We start from the raw sequence: 15930 nt of genomic DNA, 5'->3' as shown, positions 1-15930 counted from the left end.
ATGCAGCAACTGCAGTTGTTGAGCACATGCCGCTGTGGTCTGTGGGCTTACTGCCCTGATCTGCCTCCTGAGTGCTCGGAGATCAGCGGGATGCCCCGCAGAGTGCCTGCGGGCAGAGCCTTGGGCCAGCTCCTCTGCCCTCTCCTCCCAGCCCTCCAGCCCCCAGAGCAGGGTGCAGCCCGGAGCCCTCCCCTCCCCACTCCCTGCATTAGCCAGGCTTTATGATTCGCCTTCCTCTGGAGCTGCTGCTGTCTCCCAGAGGAAAAGATCAAACTCCCTCTGCTTGCCAGCTCAGCTCCAATAAATAAATAAATACATGCACTGAAACAGATTTTAGTGAAGGAAGAGAAGGGAGGAAGCTGGGGAGTTCCTGGGCCTCGCCGAGGCTGGTCATACAGCTGCAAAGGTCCCTCAGCTGTTTGCAGAGACACTGACCAGAAGAGAAGTTTTCCAGCTGTCCCTCGCTAAACCCAGCCAAAAAAACTTGCTTCATGTTATTCTGCCTGCATGTCCTCAATTAAATTAAGGTGCACTTCGTCCTTACCTCTGTATCCTCCTTCCTCCAGCCTCATCTCCTCAACTGCTACCAAAACCTACCCTGATTTTACACTCCTGGCTATTTTCCATTCTAATCAGCTCTGATATCTCCTTTATTACGCAGCCGTCTGCTCCGTGTCCTGGCTTACTCCAACCAAGGAAATGCCAGTTACACTTAGCAGGAAACAAATAAAAAACAAACAAAAAACCCAACCCTCTCTCCCTTCTCCCCCCAAAAAAGAAAAGCAAAAGAAGAAAAGGAAAAGCAGAATGTGTAGTAGATGTTGCTGTTCTTGTCTCCCACTGGGCTGCTTTTACTGCTCCACTCATGGACAACTCTGCTGCTGTTACTTCTGGGCAGTCTGCTCTACGAGCGGCACCCAAAGGACAGCCATCTCCCTGCGTCACTGGGACAGGCTGCATTTTTCACCGTGGATTAGAGACAGCAACATGGCTACACTGAGGGCAACTGATGCATGGCCTGGCCGATGAAACACAATTCTCCGTGATACATCTGTAAAAGGGCTTTGTGCCATCTGTTTTTAAACATCTCAGACCACAGAGATCTCACACCTCTTCCTTCGAGCTGATCCCACTCCTGAAGGGCAAGACTTCCAGCCTGCACTCCACGTTTAAATTGTTCCCGGTACCCAGACGTTGACTTAGGCAACGTTGGACGTGATTACTGGTTTAACTTTTGCTACAAAATACCGGGGAAAACCTGTCTGTGAGTAGGAAAGGTTGGGAACGCTGCGTAACACACTACTATAGTAGTTTGTATCATTGTCATTACAGCTCGGAACTATCTAGCCAGACCATCTATTTGGCTGGGATACAGATTTTTATTTGCACTAAATCAAATGGAATGGAAAGCGCTCTTTGCAGAACTACCCAAGACTCCTTATAATTCAAAGGCTGCATTGTGGAAGAGTGATGGGCGAGAGCAGGGACTGTACTGCAAATGACAGGTGGCAGACTGTTGTTTGGTACCTACCAAATTACTCTGCTGCTCCCAGGGCTGCCTTGGCATTTCATTATCCCAACTCTCTCCTGGAAGGATGCGGACATAAATTCACACCTCATGTCCTGGTTTCCGTCAAACTGAGTAAGAGTGCAAATGCTGGCACCGACGGGGAATGCCAAGCAGGGCTTGGCATGCTAGAACAAACTCTCAACTGTGGTCTCTGCCAGCTACCTGCATTTATCATTGTAATGGCCTGCCAGACAGGACTTGGCAGCCAGCGGAGGAGGGCGGGAGGAGGAGGGCCAGGCTCTGCGCTGCCAAGCAATTCATTCCTGTGGCTCCTGCCATCGCTGCACCAGCGGGGCAACCTCCGTTTTATTTTATCTTTTAACCAATTACGTGTCACCCGAATCCCACCTGCAGCCCTCTCCAACACAAACGGCTATAAATCACAGTTCAGAGACCAAGAGGGTTTCGCAAGACATTTGATTTCATAAAAAGGTCACTGTCTGTCTGAGAATTGCTGCAGCTCAAATCCGTACCAAATAACAACCTGCACTGGCAGCTGGGGAAGGAACAGCTTCCATGGTCTGTTGCGCGTTGTCAGATAGTATTAGAACAATTAGGGAGGCCAACAATGGCATTAGGATTCAGCTGAACTGTGGAGCTGATATGAATTCAGTAAAATATCACCTCAATCGTGGAAGAAAACATAATCGGTTCAACAGAAAAGGGAAAACCACACGAGCACACTAGAAACATTGGCCACAGCCACCTGGAACAGGCAGGCAGAATTGCCCCTTGTTGGTGCAATGTGTCCCTGCTTGCCGGGGTGCTCCGAGCGCAGCAGCTCGCGGCAGCACTCAGCAGCCTCACAGCACCGGGATGCTCTGCTGCTCAGGAACACGCTGCCTTCCCGGTCTTAATCTGCATGCTGGATATGCTGCGGACCCTGCTCAGCGCTTACTGTGAATCACAGCACACAGCAAGTATTTGGGGACACTCAAAACCATTTGGTGCTGTTCCGGCAGCGCTGGGGTCCATCCCCTCGCAGGTGATGTGACGAACTGGCCCCGAGCAGTGAAGAGGAGCAGGCTAACCGCGGCAAACAGGTGGGACACGCACCAGACCACGCCATCCAACCCACGGCCACTCGCCCGACAGGAGCCCCCCGCCACGGCTGCAGTCCTGATGTGGCCTTCCCGGACTGGGGGGCTCAAGGAGCTTATCAGGGAGAAGGGCCCTGTCCGCGGCTATCGAGCCTCGCCCTATCACCCGCAGCAACCTCAAAGGAGCGCCTCGGCAGAAGGCTCTTTTGTTGTTGTTGTTTCTAATTCACTGCTCCAAAATATTTCTTGGCCGCGGCCCAGGGCTGAAGCCTTATCTGCCCCCCCCTCTCCCCCCCAGCAGACACGCAGCAGCTGCGGAGGCTTATCACGGCTGCCTGTCCACCGAGTTTACAAATTAACACCCTATCGAGGCTGCACGAGAGCTGATTAATCGGAGAGAGGCAGGCTGAGGGCCTTTATCACCGCGAGCGGCTGCTGGGGAAGTCGCAAATCTCTCCGGAGGCCGGAGATGCCTTACAAATGGCAGAGCAGGGGGACGGCCAGGAGGGCGCAGCGGGCCGGGAAGCAGAGATTTCAGATAGTGCTGCTGGAGGTAAGGGAGCCGTGGGAGGGGGCGAGCTGCAGGCGAACGCCAGCACGTTATGACAGCTAAAAAAAAGGATAATTAACAGCCTATACCTCCTGATTCTAGCTTTCCCTCCCCGGGCTATAATTTAGCCTATTGCTCCTTTGCTCCAGAGGACAATAAACATTTATTATGTTAAACACATAACTGTGCTGCACAAAAGCACCGTTCTTTCTCAGGTCCACTCCTTCCGCAGCTGTGCAAGCCAGCAGGAGGACGGGTTTCTGAAGGGGGCTCTCCTTGTGTGCAGAAAATGGCTCGTTTTGGGCAAAAAGCACATCCCTGCCTCTGCCTAAAGCAGCAGTGTGCAGGTGGAAGCAATCCCCAAGGGGTCCCAGGTTCGGGATGTCCCTGGCTGCGGCAGCAAAGGTGTCCTCGCCTTCGGGGCCCCGGGTGCTTGGAGCTGCTCCTGCTTTGAACAGAGACTGCAGCTCATTCAGACAGGCTTTGCCACCTAAGAAATGCCTCAGCTTAGCTCTGCAGCCCCGCTTGGAGACTTATGGGGAAATTTTCAATCCCACCAGAGTTAGGTGTGGGAGGGATCCCTATTACAATGCAAATATTAGGGTTGTGTGAATCAGACCGGAGCAGTAGCACTGGCCCTGCACCCTTGGAGCACTTCATCCATTACACCTGTGCAGTGATTTAGGAGGTTTGCCCATTGCAGCAGACCATGGTTTGGGGACTACCTTGGTGCTAGCACCTGCAACAGCCATCCAGAGCTGCATCTGTCCTAGGACAATGCAAAATGATTATGAAGACCAAGGGAACTCACACTGAAGATATTTAAAAACTTAGTACATCTTCAAAGGGAACCAAGCTGGGCATCCTTCTTCATTTGTCAACATTCACTTGGTGCTTTTAAGTTTTCAAGTTTAATCCTTGCAACCAAGAGTTGAAACTTTTCTTTAAAAATGCAATAAATTTAAACTGGGATTCCTGGGGAGCAACATGACTCAGAAGGTAAAACGGTTAAGAAAAATGTTACCAAGATGAAGTCGTTAATGAGCAAACACAGCCATCACCTCCTTCCTAGTCCTTTCTATTAACACCAGTAAACAATTCATCAAATAACCGCTCGATACAAACGTCACTCACTGCAGCTTTAGCACCAACCGCGCATGGCTTGTGCGGGATCTGTGGGATCGCCAAGGCCGAACACCGCCAGGCTGGCTCTTTTCAGACAGCACCAGTAAGCAATAAGAGACAGAAACGAAAGACCATCTGCCTTCTTCTTGATCCAAGGAGGAAACTATTTCCTGAACGATTATGGGTCTATGAACCCTCGCAGTTGCCCAGATTTTAACATTAGCCATTAGGTTAATTTGAAATAGGAAAGTACGTTCTGAATTATTAGTCCAGGAAAGGAACAACAGCTTTTATCCTTTGAAAACTTCCCCAGACAGGCTCTGCAAAGTGGACAGCTGCGGAAAGTCTTCTCACAGCTCTCCTTCACAAACAAAAAACCAGATTAGTTTGAATTAGGCTGGACCCCCACGTGTTACGTGCAGCTGACCCAGGGGTAATCGAACCAACGAGCTACAAGGTGCTGATACCTCCCGTCACCCCAATCAGGTAACAGCAACTCTATACATGAAGGAGACATCAAATATTCATTGGGTAAACAATACGAATGTGGTAATCCCAAAATGTGGTGAAATTTCAGAAGCAGTCAGGTGTTTATCAGATTGACTCGATATCATTATTGATTCTACTACCCACAGTCCTGCAGCTCTCTCACGTCTTATGTTTCTGTCTCTTGGGGAAAAAAAGACTGTTGTACCGTTCCTGATGGCTCTGCTCCCACACACGGATGCCCTCACCCTCAGGAGAAGGCACGCCACAGGGTGCCGTAGTATTTAAAGACCCAACAGATGAGACTAGGAGCACCTAAAAAGGAACCGGGACAGCATGCAAATTTCCCTATGGAGCCTGCGGAGGGAACGATACAGAAGAAAGACAATGGTTCACATCTGAAAAGCATCTGGCAAACTGATGAGCCTGGGAGAGGCCCAGAAGTTGCGGCTTCGAGCTTCGGGTCCCAGCTCTGACGGCTGCTCCACGCACTTCGGTCTCGGCACTGGGCTGGGGTGAGCGCTTGGCTGCTTCCTCCAACAAAGGGGCATTTCTCCTGAGCTACGCTCCAAGTCGAGGAAGTGTCTCTCATCGTTACCCTTGGATTAAATATGGCTTTGACTGACCTCGTCTTCTGGGTAAGATGCAGTGAAGGGGGCAGCCTGCCCTTTGCAGCCGACATACAATCTGTCTTCTCCAATTAGATATGCTTTGCAACAAGTGTGGTGGATCCATTTATTTCTGTACTGCAATAACGCAGATAAATCCAACTTTGGCTCCAGTCCCACTGCTTTCAAAGCTGGGGCTCCACATTTCCAATTCCTGTCCTTATTTTTTTCCCTTTCTGCTGCAAAATGTCACCAATTTACTTTAGCCTGGGGGCCCATTTCGAGTTTTACCGCTAATATAAGAGAAATGCATTTTTCAAGCTGTTACCACTTAACTGTACTGATATCAGCCACTCAGGGGACACAATATTGTTTACACATCCTGCTCTATGGAATAAGCACGGATGCCAAAACTCTGCCTGGGTTGTGAAGGAGACGTTTACTCTCTGTTTTATGAGATTTCCTCGATTTGTGGCTGTCTCAATGGTCGTAAAAACAGCTGTAAATCAAAAGAGCACCACAAAATTGCAATAACAACTGTCGAAGTCAGCTCTAAAGAGCATAACTCCCAGCAACAGAAGGTGGAAGGCTTTCTCCTGATTTAATACCAGGTGTGGGGGAGCCCTACCGAGCCCACGCACCCGCACACCAGCTCAGCCAAAACGCTCATTTCGGCTACCCCCCTATCACTTGCCCCTCTCTGCCCCACACAGTCCCTTCCCACCTCTTTCCTCCTCTCCTCTGGAAAACAGAAGTCTTTTTTCAAACGCCTGGAGAATGCTTATACAAGTAACTGCTGAATGCACGGCCCTGCTTAAAGCATTAAAAGAGACGGAAAAGCGAGCCCAGTGTTGAAGCGGTGCTGTGCTCTGAGCTGCGGCTGCCTCGCGGCACGGCAATGGCTTTAGCAGATTACCTCAGCAAGAGCCCGCTCCTTGCTCCTGGCCTACCCGAGAGAGCCCAAATTCCTGCACAGTCTCTCAGCCCAGTTTTTAGGGAGTGGAGGGAAGGAGGAGAGGGCTGGTGAGACAGAAGTTATTAACAACGGTCTTCTGGGAGCTGATTCTAGCTAAAATGGTTCCAGAACAGGCAGCTCCGTTTGCGCTGACAGTCTCCAGTGAGGACTGGCCAAGCAGCAGATGCACGAACTCCAAAGTTTCTGTTGCTCTGTGCCACTGGCTACAGTCCAAACCAAAGAGAGTTTCACCCCGTGGGTAAAGCAGGCTTCCTGGATTTTTCCATGCCCTATTCCAGTTGCTTTCACAAACAACCTTCTCATCCTTGTCTCCAGAAACCCAAAAGATTCTCAGTTCCTGCATCTTGCTGCCCTCTCCAGCCTAAGGCTAACCCAGCCAACATCAACCTCCCTCTGCCACCGCGGCTCCTCGAGGAACCAGCCGGGGCTCTCCCAGCCACGCTACGAACCACACAAGAGATCTGCCTGGCCCCCTGTGCCCTCCATCCAAAGGACTGCAATCCTTCCTGACTTCATCAGCCAGGTCTCCCGTCTTTTTTCCAAGTTTCCTCTTAAATCAAACATCTTTCATGGGATTTAAATGGCCTAACTTCCTCCTTTACAGAAGGTTTGTGTGTGCGTAAGCCAAAGTACGTGAAGAAACACAGAGAAAGCTCAAGGGAAACTAACTTTTGATGCTATTTGTCTCATTTTTCCCCCATCATCCCTAGTAGACTAAAGTACAGTTGAGTGAGTTCTAGTATTTTCACTGCCAGATGCATTTTCCTTATTATGCTCTTCAAGTAAATGCCCCATGGAGCAAGGTAGGAGAAGGGAAGAATTCTTCGCAGTGCCCATCCTGCTGTGATCCATTCTGGACAGGAACTCCCCCCTGCATTGAGAGGACAATTTAATTTCCATGGACCACTTGATGCAAAGGGAAAGGGACCTACACTCTTTTGTCAGAACCCCACAAAGTGTCAACCCTTCTTCTCCCATTCTTCTGCTAGACGTGTACATTCAATTCTTGAGAAAATCCGCAGTACCCTGGAATGGTCTTTCACTTCCAATACATTATGCATCCCTGCTATAATCTTTTCCTTCTTGTACAATGCCTCTTGACTTTTCATTGCCTCTTTTCTTTGCATTTTTTCCTTTATAAATACAATTGGAGAGACAAAACAAAAAAAATCCCCCAAACGCAAATGAACAAAAACTGTCATTCAAAGCCTCTGCCGATGTTACTGGCAATTCCAGTTGAGAAATTATCTGCACAGACAAGCACTGATCTGAAATAGGGAACAGACAGTTTTATTTCCGAAAGCCCTGTGTTCTCAGTGTTCTGGGTACGGGAACTCTCCACGACAGCTGAAGCTAACGGGGTGAATGTGATCAGCTACACCCATGGGGCTCTTCCGAGCTCCTCTTGTACTGCGCTCACTGCGACTATCTGGGTGGGGTTGCAAAAGACATTAAAGCAGTCGAGTATATACCATGCCAACTGCTGACCACAAAACCAGGCCATTTCCTCATGCACAAACCATAAGCAACTTCTCCCAGTTATTGGCTTCCATCGGTAACCAACTGTTTTCAACAAAAACACGGTTCTGTGTGCGAGAAGTTGCTAGATCTGGGGTCTGCGAGTCTCGAGAAGGCTGAACTGCAGCTGCATGCCTCACACGGGGAAGGTGCCGTGCTCCAGCAGGACAGACCATCTAACAACAGCTGTTCCTGGCAGAATGGCAGGGCAATTACTAGATTTCCATATGCACTGATATGACTTTACCCATAAACTTTTGCTTGCCTGCAGTGGACGACGGTTGTCTGTCAGACGTTTTGTGTCCTGCTGTGTTTGCATGTGGACCTGTGACTGAGCAAAACATCCCTGGCCCGGATTTGCTCTTCTCCCTTCGTGGTGAGGTCAGAGGTAAACATTTTTTAGAGTCTGTTGCTGATGTTTGTGCGCTAAGCCACTGGCTGGAAAGCTTTCAGGGCACTCACACAAAGGGCTTACCAAAGGGCCAGGTTGGCTCTGGGCAGAAGAAAGCTGTCCTGGCTGGACAGGGGGAGCACCACTGATGTGTGTGTTCAGCCACCAGACTTGTACTGGAGATGTTTTGGAAGGAACAGGGGAGCAAGCTGTACTCGACCTCTCTTTGGAGATGTGCTCCTCTGCCAAGAGAGCAGCAGCTCAGCTGTCTGCTCATCAGCTCCTCCAGGCAACTGCGCCCTGGGGAGCCGAGCGCTGGGCTCCCACCGCATGGTCCTGGCTGATGCCCCTGGCCTCTCGTAGCTCAAGCCAGTGTCCTCTCCTCTCTTCAAAAGTCACACAACAGCTAACAGCTCATTTCACTGGAGCTTATTTCTTGAACCAGAGGCACGAACGGGGTGTTCTAAGAAGGCTTTGCGATTTTAGCATAGACATGACTGTGCCTGCTTAGTAAGGAGATGAAAAGCCCATAGTGAAAAAAGGCATAATAATCCTGCCTGTTAACACACAGTGACTAACACCTTCCTGGTGACAATCTCCTTGTACTCGCTGCAGAGGGATGTGTATAATGATCCTCCTGAGACACTATCTCGAAAATGCACAAAAGACTCTGATCAGACCCCAGCATCTTCTGATTAGCTTAGCAAGAGCAGTAAAAGGCACATAAATTTTCTAGAAAATGTATTCAGAAAAGCACTTGATCAAACGCTCAGCTCTATGTATGTGCTTAATCTCACTGTAGCTGAAGCACTTTCCTAAACTGACGCCTTGTTTATTTCTTCTATGAAGAATAAAATGATGGAAAGGCCTCCAAAGCTAAAAATGTAGAATTGAATAGTCAACAGCTTAGGAAAATTGTGATGAGGGTCTGAATTTCTGTGGCTTTCAGCTCATCTGCAAAACGAACTCGAAGTGCTGACTTGGGCAAATGAGGAAAGGAAAGAAATATAAAATAAAGAGAAATAATCCCAGTGGATGAAGCTGCTACCTTACTGTAAAGATAGCTTAAATTAGTCCAAAGCAAATGTGTATACCTTTTGTTGGGTATACCATTTCTGATTTTTTATTTTTATTTTTTTTAATTCTAATGAACCTGAGAAAGACCTACTCAAGAGGCCCAGTAAAACACTTTGGTAGATTCATAGATCTTAATTCCAAAAAGGAGAACAACTAATAGACAAAGTAATTTGTTTGCAAAGCAATACCCTCCGTCACTCAACAGCTCCTTCTGCAGCCCCAGACAGCATCAGCTAAAACCAAACCCCATTTTTGTTTCCCTAAAACAGCACCAGATACACCTTGACAAATCCGGCACTTTGTGGTCAATCCATCTGCTGCTCTGCATTGGGCAGGCTGTAAAAACTGGAATTTTTCTTCTCCCGTTTGCATCCCAGTCTCACTGCTGCTGCTCCCCGCTGCCACACTTGCAGCTCCTTCTCCTGCTCCCCGGGGCGGTGAGTGACCGCGGGACTTGCAGCAGGGGGCTGGGGGGGCTGGGACTGCTGCTAACTTGGGTGGCTGCAGTCAGACCTCAGCACCTCCTGCTGAGCTCTGCAGGAATGCACAGCAGAAAGTGCAGCAGCTCTGTACCCAATGAACCAAAGCCACTTTTTAAGCTCTTTTAAAATATATATTTAATTAGATACTTCTCAAATAAGGAAGTTGCAAGCATACAAGCTGAGTAAGATGAGCAAAAATTAATCTAGGGCACCCAAAATCACTTGCACTTTTATTTCTCCCCTCAACATGTCTGTAATAGTTTTATCATTTTGGACAACGCAATTTTGTGCAAGAGCATATGCACAGCTCTACCAGACTGACTGAGCTGCCTCTTGACACAGCTGGGGAAATGTCTGGTTTCCCCAGCCCAGTCCAAGCTTTTGGGTCCTAAGGCTTACTGCTCTATCTCATGGGAACAGAAACGCAAAGAAGTGGAGCTCTCCACCCCTACCTTAATCTCCAGACAAGTAATTCCAGCACCCGAAGTCCTCCTCTAGCAACACAAAGCAGACTGAAGCTTGTTCTGAGATGGGTGCTCACAAAGAGCTAGCGTGGTTTCTGTCATCTTTACTGTCAACACTTCAGGGCAATGACCACCTGTAATTTGTGCCTTCCACAACACCAAGCATGTGATTAAAACCCAAGAAATAGTTGTGCTTGTGCATGATAACCTGAAGGCTTTCTTGGTCTAAGCCACTTCCAGCATGCACAGACAAAAGCAATAACGTCGCCCTGCCTCCAATGCTCCTGCCCGCCAGGAGCAATGCTGCCCGTAACTTCGCTTCTGCGCTGGGTTAATGCTCCTGCGCACTGCAAACAAGCACATCATTCAGAGATCTCTCCCCAATTTATTTCACTCCAAGAAAGGAGACAGATGGTAAAAGACAGAGAGTTTTACAGTAAGAGGGGTTGGATTTTTTTTTTCCTCTTCATTTGTTCCCTACATTGTTTCTTATCCTTGGGGACCTGGAGTTTCTTTTGATAGCACCGTGCTGCCTAATAAACACGCATACAAGCACAGTCACAAGTATACATCTATCATCAAAGAGCCCTTCTTGTCTCCACTCCCCACAAAGTTGATTAATGATTACGTGTTTAACACATACATTATACATGGGAGGGGGAGACGAAGACGGTAAACTCAAGCCCCTGTATACATTTACATATATTTACATACTCACATAAAGAAAGCAGAGGAAAGCAAAAGAGGGCCATTCCCACTGGGACAAAAAGCCATTTCAGTGAGGTTATCTTCTAACACCCCTTTTAAAAAATAAAAAGGCAAAGCAAAGCTTCTACCTGGTGTAGGGAAGAAGCTAAAGAACGAGCAAGGCTCGTTCAGCTGCTGTGGTTGCATCCTGACCCCAAACCAGTAACTCCATTATCAGCAGCCACCTTGCTTTCGGGGCATTAATGGGATCTTGCAGCCACAACAGTTCTCAAGAAAGGAAAGGGGCTGAAGTTTTAACAGCGCTCTTGGTTAGTGCTATTAATTTATACAGCCAAAATCCCAGTTAAGCGAGCAATAAATTAGATAATTAGTTCAACTAAATGTGTCCTTTATGTAGAAAGAAAAAAAGAAGTTCAGCCCTATCAGTCAATAGGCAGAGACCCTGGAGTGTTTCATGGACTGCGACCCGGGGGGACTACCAATGAAGTACAACCCACCTCGAGCCTTAGATGCGGGCGAAAAAGAGACGTCTGGTGGAAGGGCACAATATGGCCAGCTTCCTTTTACATCCTTGCAGGCTGAGCCAATCCTGGGACCTGGATAACTGCCCACGTACAATAAAGCAGCCTGGAGGCTGCTTTAATCATGCTGACTGCCAGTGGTCTCGAGCAATTGTTCCAGCAGCTGGGGGACCAGCACCATGGTAAAGGACTCCCCTGACAGAGTCCCTTCTGGCAGCTGGGACAAAGCTGGCACCGAAGCCGCTATTGTGGCTCTCTGCTCTCCGAAGTGTCCTCGTGCGGAGTTAATCTTCCAGCCACCCGCTCTGCTGGTTTTCAAACATCTTTGCAAGGTTCACATTTAACACTGCTCCGTTCGTAGGGGGCTGCCGTAGCACGCCAGTGGCAAACAACTGCAGTTGGCGTTAATCTGAGCCAACCCACACCGGCCTCCTGCTCCTCCAGCTCTGTCAGACGCGGCCACGGCGCGAGGGCTGCTGAAGGCAAGGCTCAGAGCAGCGGCACCAGGGTTAAAACAAACTTGCCTAACACCAATCCCAAACAGCAGCACAACGAGACTGGGGCAGCAAGCTGAGGAGATGTCAGAAGAGGAAACCTTCCGTCCACAGGACTGGTCAGTCCTGCAGCTGTGGAGCTGGATGGCCAAAAAGCTGGAAGGCACACATAAGGAGCTCTGTTTTTTTTGTTTTTTCCTTCTTTTTAGTCTCATGACCTTTCAGCACTGAGTCATGCCTGCTGACCTTAAGACTTCACACCTTCTCTTTCCATAAATCAAAGGGCCAGAGTTAAAGAAAAAAGTCGCTTTCTTCCACTTGATCTTTCTTCCACTCAAGATTTTCTTTAGTGTTACAAGAACGGAAAAGATTTGCCTTAAGTTTTTCAATTAGAAAAACTCAGGAAGCAGCAGCTAAGAGGCACCAGTTAAATTCAGACAACTACCAGTGCCCGGGGTCTGTCCTGCATCCTTCCCCCTGCTCCCTGGTGTCTCCAGGTCCCCGCACACCAGGCTGTTTCAATACACTTCAGCACACCACGAACTGAAGCCGATATGGACCATTGCCACAAACACATCATAACATAAATCTGCAGCAGCCATTGTGAAGTATTAAGTTAATTTGCACTGAGATGAAGCAGTCCAGGGGGGAATCAGTGCCATGATGCATGGCAGCACATCCCTCCAGCGCGGGAGGTCACCGTGCATCAACACCAGCTGCAGCACCAGGGCTTGCAGCAACCCAGCACTCCTGTTTGCCTGGGCACATTTTATCACTGCTCCATCTAACTACATGCATACCTTTTTTTTTTTTTTTTTTTGCCTTGTGGTGGGTATTTCAGATCTACCTGGGCTGCAGCCAGGAGATCTTGTCTGTGTAGCTCTAAGGTAATTAAGAAATACAGCTCCATCACAGTGCTCTTGGTTCACCTCCCCTAGCACAGACCGGGTATCTGATCTCAGTGTGCAGTTGTTTAGAAACCTAAAAACCATCTCCAGCAGAATGGGAAGACGCTCATGGCAAAAATAACAAACACAAAGCCACCCTTTCCCAATTTAGAGGTCTGCGAGCCACATCTGGTTTGTCGGTATCTAGTCAGCCTTGGAAGCAGACAGCCAGACTTCTGAGGGGAATTAGGAATTTAGACGGTTTTGATCCCGAGACAGAAAAAACGAGCACATCAAAGGTGTCACGGCTCGAGTGAGATGTTAGCACCGTGTCCCTTCCACCCGCCCTGGCAGGCGTGCAGGTGGCAGTCACGGCGCTGGCTTCCAGAGGAGGCGGCTGCTGATGCCCAGCGCTGACTCAGTCCCTGCAGCGGGTGAGAGCAGCGAGAGCTCTGCTAAGCGAGCTACGGCTCAAAGTGCTGGCTGCTTCGCTGTCCTGTGCGCGTCCCAGGGCTTGGAAAGCGCTATAATGAAATCCGCTTTTATCTTTGCTGCTTCTGGATTTCAAGTTCTTTTCTTTCCAAGCTGATAAATGAGCAAGACAGCGGCTCTGGAGACTGTTCAACAGCACGCAGCCGAAGCCTCAAGACTATCTGCCATCTCTGAGTAATGCCTCTTGCTCGAGCCCGTGCCAACAGAAATATGACTCAACTTGCAGACTCTGGGGACTTTGGGGCTGAAGAAAGCAGCACACCATGTATGCAGAAAATCATGAACACTCCATGCACCCTTTAGAGCAGGGGGAACAGAGAACAAAGCCAGAAAAGCCAACACGAGGCGCTGGTAAGCTTCAGTGTGGGAGACAAGGAAAGCACCACTGCTGCCCGCATGTGCTCTGGCACTCCTGCACCCGGCTCGAGCTCGAGGTCACAGCCCCTGCTCAAGCAGAGTGACATTGCTCAATCAACGGATTTTGAACCATCTTTGACACAGATGCCACAAAAATATGAGGCGTGGCTGGAAGATCTCCAAATACCATTTGAAACGAAGATTTTGCCCTCTGGAGTAATCTCAAGGCAGCTGATCTTTGTTGTGTCACCTTGCCAGAACATAAAAGCCACACAACTTGCATGTGGGATGATGGCTGTCTGCAGCCTGCTCTCGGGCAGGGAGCTGGGAGCAGCACCCGCAGCACTCACACCAAATACCTTTTCCAGCAGGCGGCAGGGAAAAGCAGGAAGCAAAGGGATGCGTCGAGTTGACGTGCAAGCATAAGGCTTAGGGTCATCAGGTTCCAGGTTATTTCTCCCGATACACCAAGAGGGATGTGAGCTCGCCCTACACACGCCGCAAGGGCAGAGCGTGAGGGATGGGCAGTTCTGGGTCTCACCTTGGACGCAGCAGTGAGGCTGAGGCTGAGCCCCACAGCAATGTGCAGCAGCAGCAAAGGGCGCCGCAGAGATCTTCCTCACCACCTAAGGAGGTGGGAGCACATGGGAACACAGGAGGAAAAAAGGGACCAGGCCAGACAGGAGGAGAGAAAGTTGCCCTGCTGTTAGTGCCTTGGGTGGGCAGGGAATCCAGTGGAGCAGACCAGAGAGAAGCGAAGGCAAATGAGTAAGAAACTGGGAGCGTACCACAGAGCACCCTGACTGAGATATTGAAGAGACTGAGCAAGGTTTAAAGCTCTCGGATTACAGTCAAGTGCAGTATGTACAGCTCAAGCCGCCTGCAAGCTTCTCTGGTACAGGAGTGACTCAAACTTTGACATTTTGACTCTAAGAATCCTGTTCAAATACATATGTTTTTAACAGCTACAAAAGCAATGAAAAAGCCCCATATCCACATCTCAAAAAACCCTAGTTTGCAGTAGAGAATTTTTCCCCCCATATTTGTACAGCACCTAGCGCAGTGAGAGCCTGATCTGTCGCTCAGGCTTTCAGGTACCACTATAATGCAAATAATACAGAAAAAATACCCTTGAAATAGCAATCTTGAAAAATGTTACCCTTGGTACCACAGATACCCCTGTAATAATCTCCACCGTAAATTGAAAATGTAACCATCACACCAAGAAGCACTGGAAATATTTAGCGCTACTGCTAGCGACATGGGTTTAGTTTCATTAGTAGTCCAGACATGTGGTAATGAAGAACCCATTCAATTCCCTCTCTCTGTTAGTGGCACACTTCATGGGCTCACGGAAAGCACACATAAAACGTTATCTCTGACAGGGACGGACACATGTGTGCATGTCCCAGATTTGGAAATTGCATCGCGACGAGCGCGGCTTTCACGTCACTCAACTGCAAAGCTGAGAATTTTACATTTTAATTTTTTTGATGTCTGGGGAGATTAAAACGAGAGCTGGCAGCATGTGCAAGGGATACTGCACTTTGAATGCGTTATCTATAGTGATTCAGGCTTCCCGGAGCTCCAGCTGAAGCGGGTTTTTCACGATGGAAGAAACTACATTACATCGCTCCCTAGGAAGTGAAACAAAACAATAAAGGACGGTTAATCTCTTCTCTAATTCTGCTCTGTGGGACAACTCCTTCAGCAAGCAGCGCCTGGCTGTATCTACCTGGGAGGGGGTCATTTTACTTCGGCTTCCTCTTCTGCTTCCCTCTGTCCCTGGGAGCGCTCCGTCTCCCCGCTGCATCTTTCAATGGCTTTATCAGAGCTTGCACCAACTCGAGCGTGAAAAGTAGCTCTGGGCCCAGCGGGGAGAGGTGGGGGAGTGCGTGTCTGTGTGTGTTGCAGGGGGGGAGAGAGGGGAAGACGAGGGAGGAAATGTTATTCTGTCCTTTGTCTTTTCAACAATTTCTTTTTAATGCAACTTGCAGAGCAGCATATAATTAGGGGTCTTGCGGAGCAGGCTTAAACTCAGGAGTAACCCTTCTAACGACCTCAGCAACGGATAATCAGGTACGCGGCTGCGGGGCACAGCACGCCTCCCCACCCGCCGCGCATCTCGGCCTCGTAATTAGAAGCCTCCACACTCCGCTGCATAAAGGCAGATTGCAAGGACAG

The 15930-nt window shown here is 49.1% G+C and overlaps 1 protein-coding gene and 1 long non-coding RNA gene across 24 annotated transcripts in view; one reads left to right on the top strand and one right to left on the bottom strand.

Moving 5' to 3' along the window:
• The window catches only part of FBRSL1 (fibrosin like 1), a 515953-nt gene that overhangs the window by 62536 nt on the left and 437487 nt on the right, over nt 1-15930 (bottom strand). The gene's annotated exons all lie outside the window — the stretch shown is intronic.
• LOC311446088 lies at nt 1918-15430 on the top strand. Of its 2 annotated transcripts, XR_014698750.1 has the most exons (3): nt 1918-3163; nt 8145-8261; nt 9611-15430. It is a non-coding gene; the product is annotated as an uncharacterized lncRNA (long non-coding RNA). The 2 variants fall into 2 exon arrangements; XR_014698751.1 differs by having other exon boundaries at nt 8145-15430.

The sequence above is a fragment of the Aythya ferina genome (assembly GCF_964211825.1).
Source record: "Aythya ferina genome assembly, chromosome: 17".
Classification (NCBI taxonomy): domain Eukaryota; kingdom Metazoa; phylum Chordata; class Aves; order Anseriformes; family Anatidae; genus Aythya; species Aythya ferina.
This window is presented reverse-complemented; position numbering and strand designations above follow the sequence as displayed.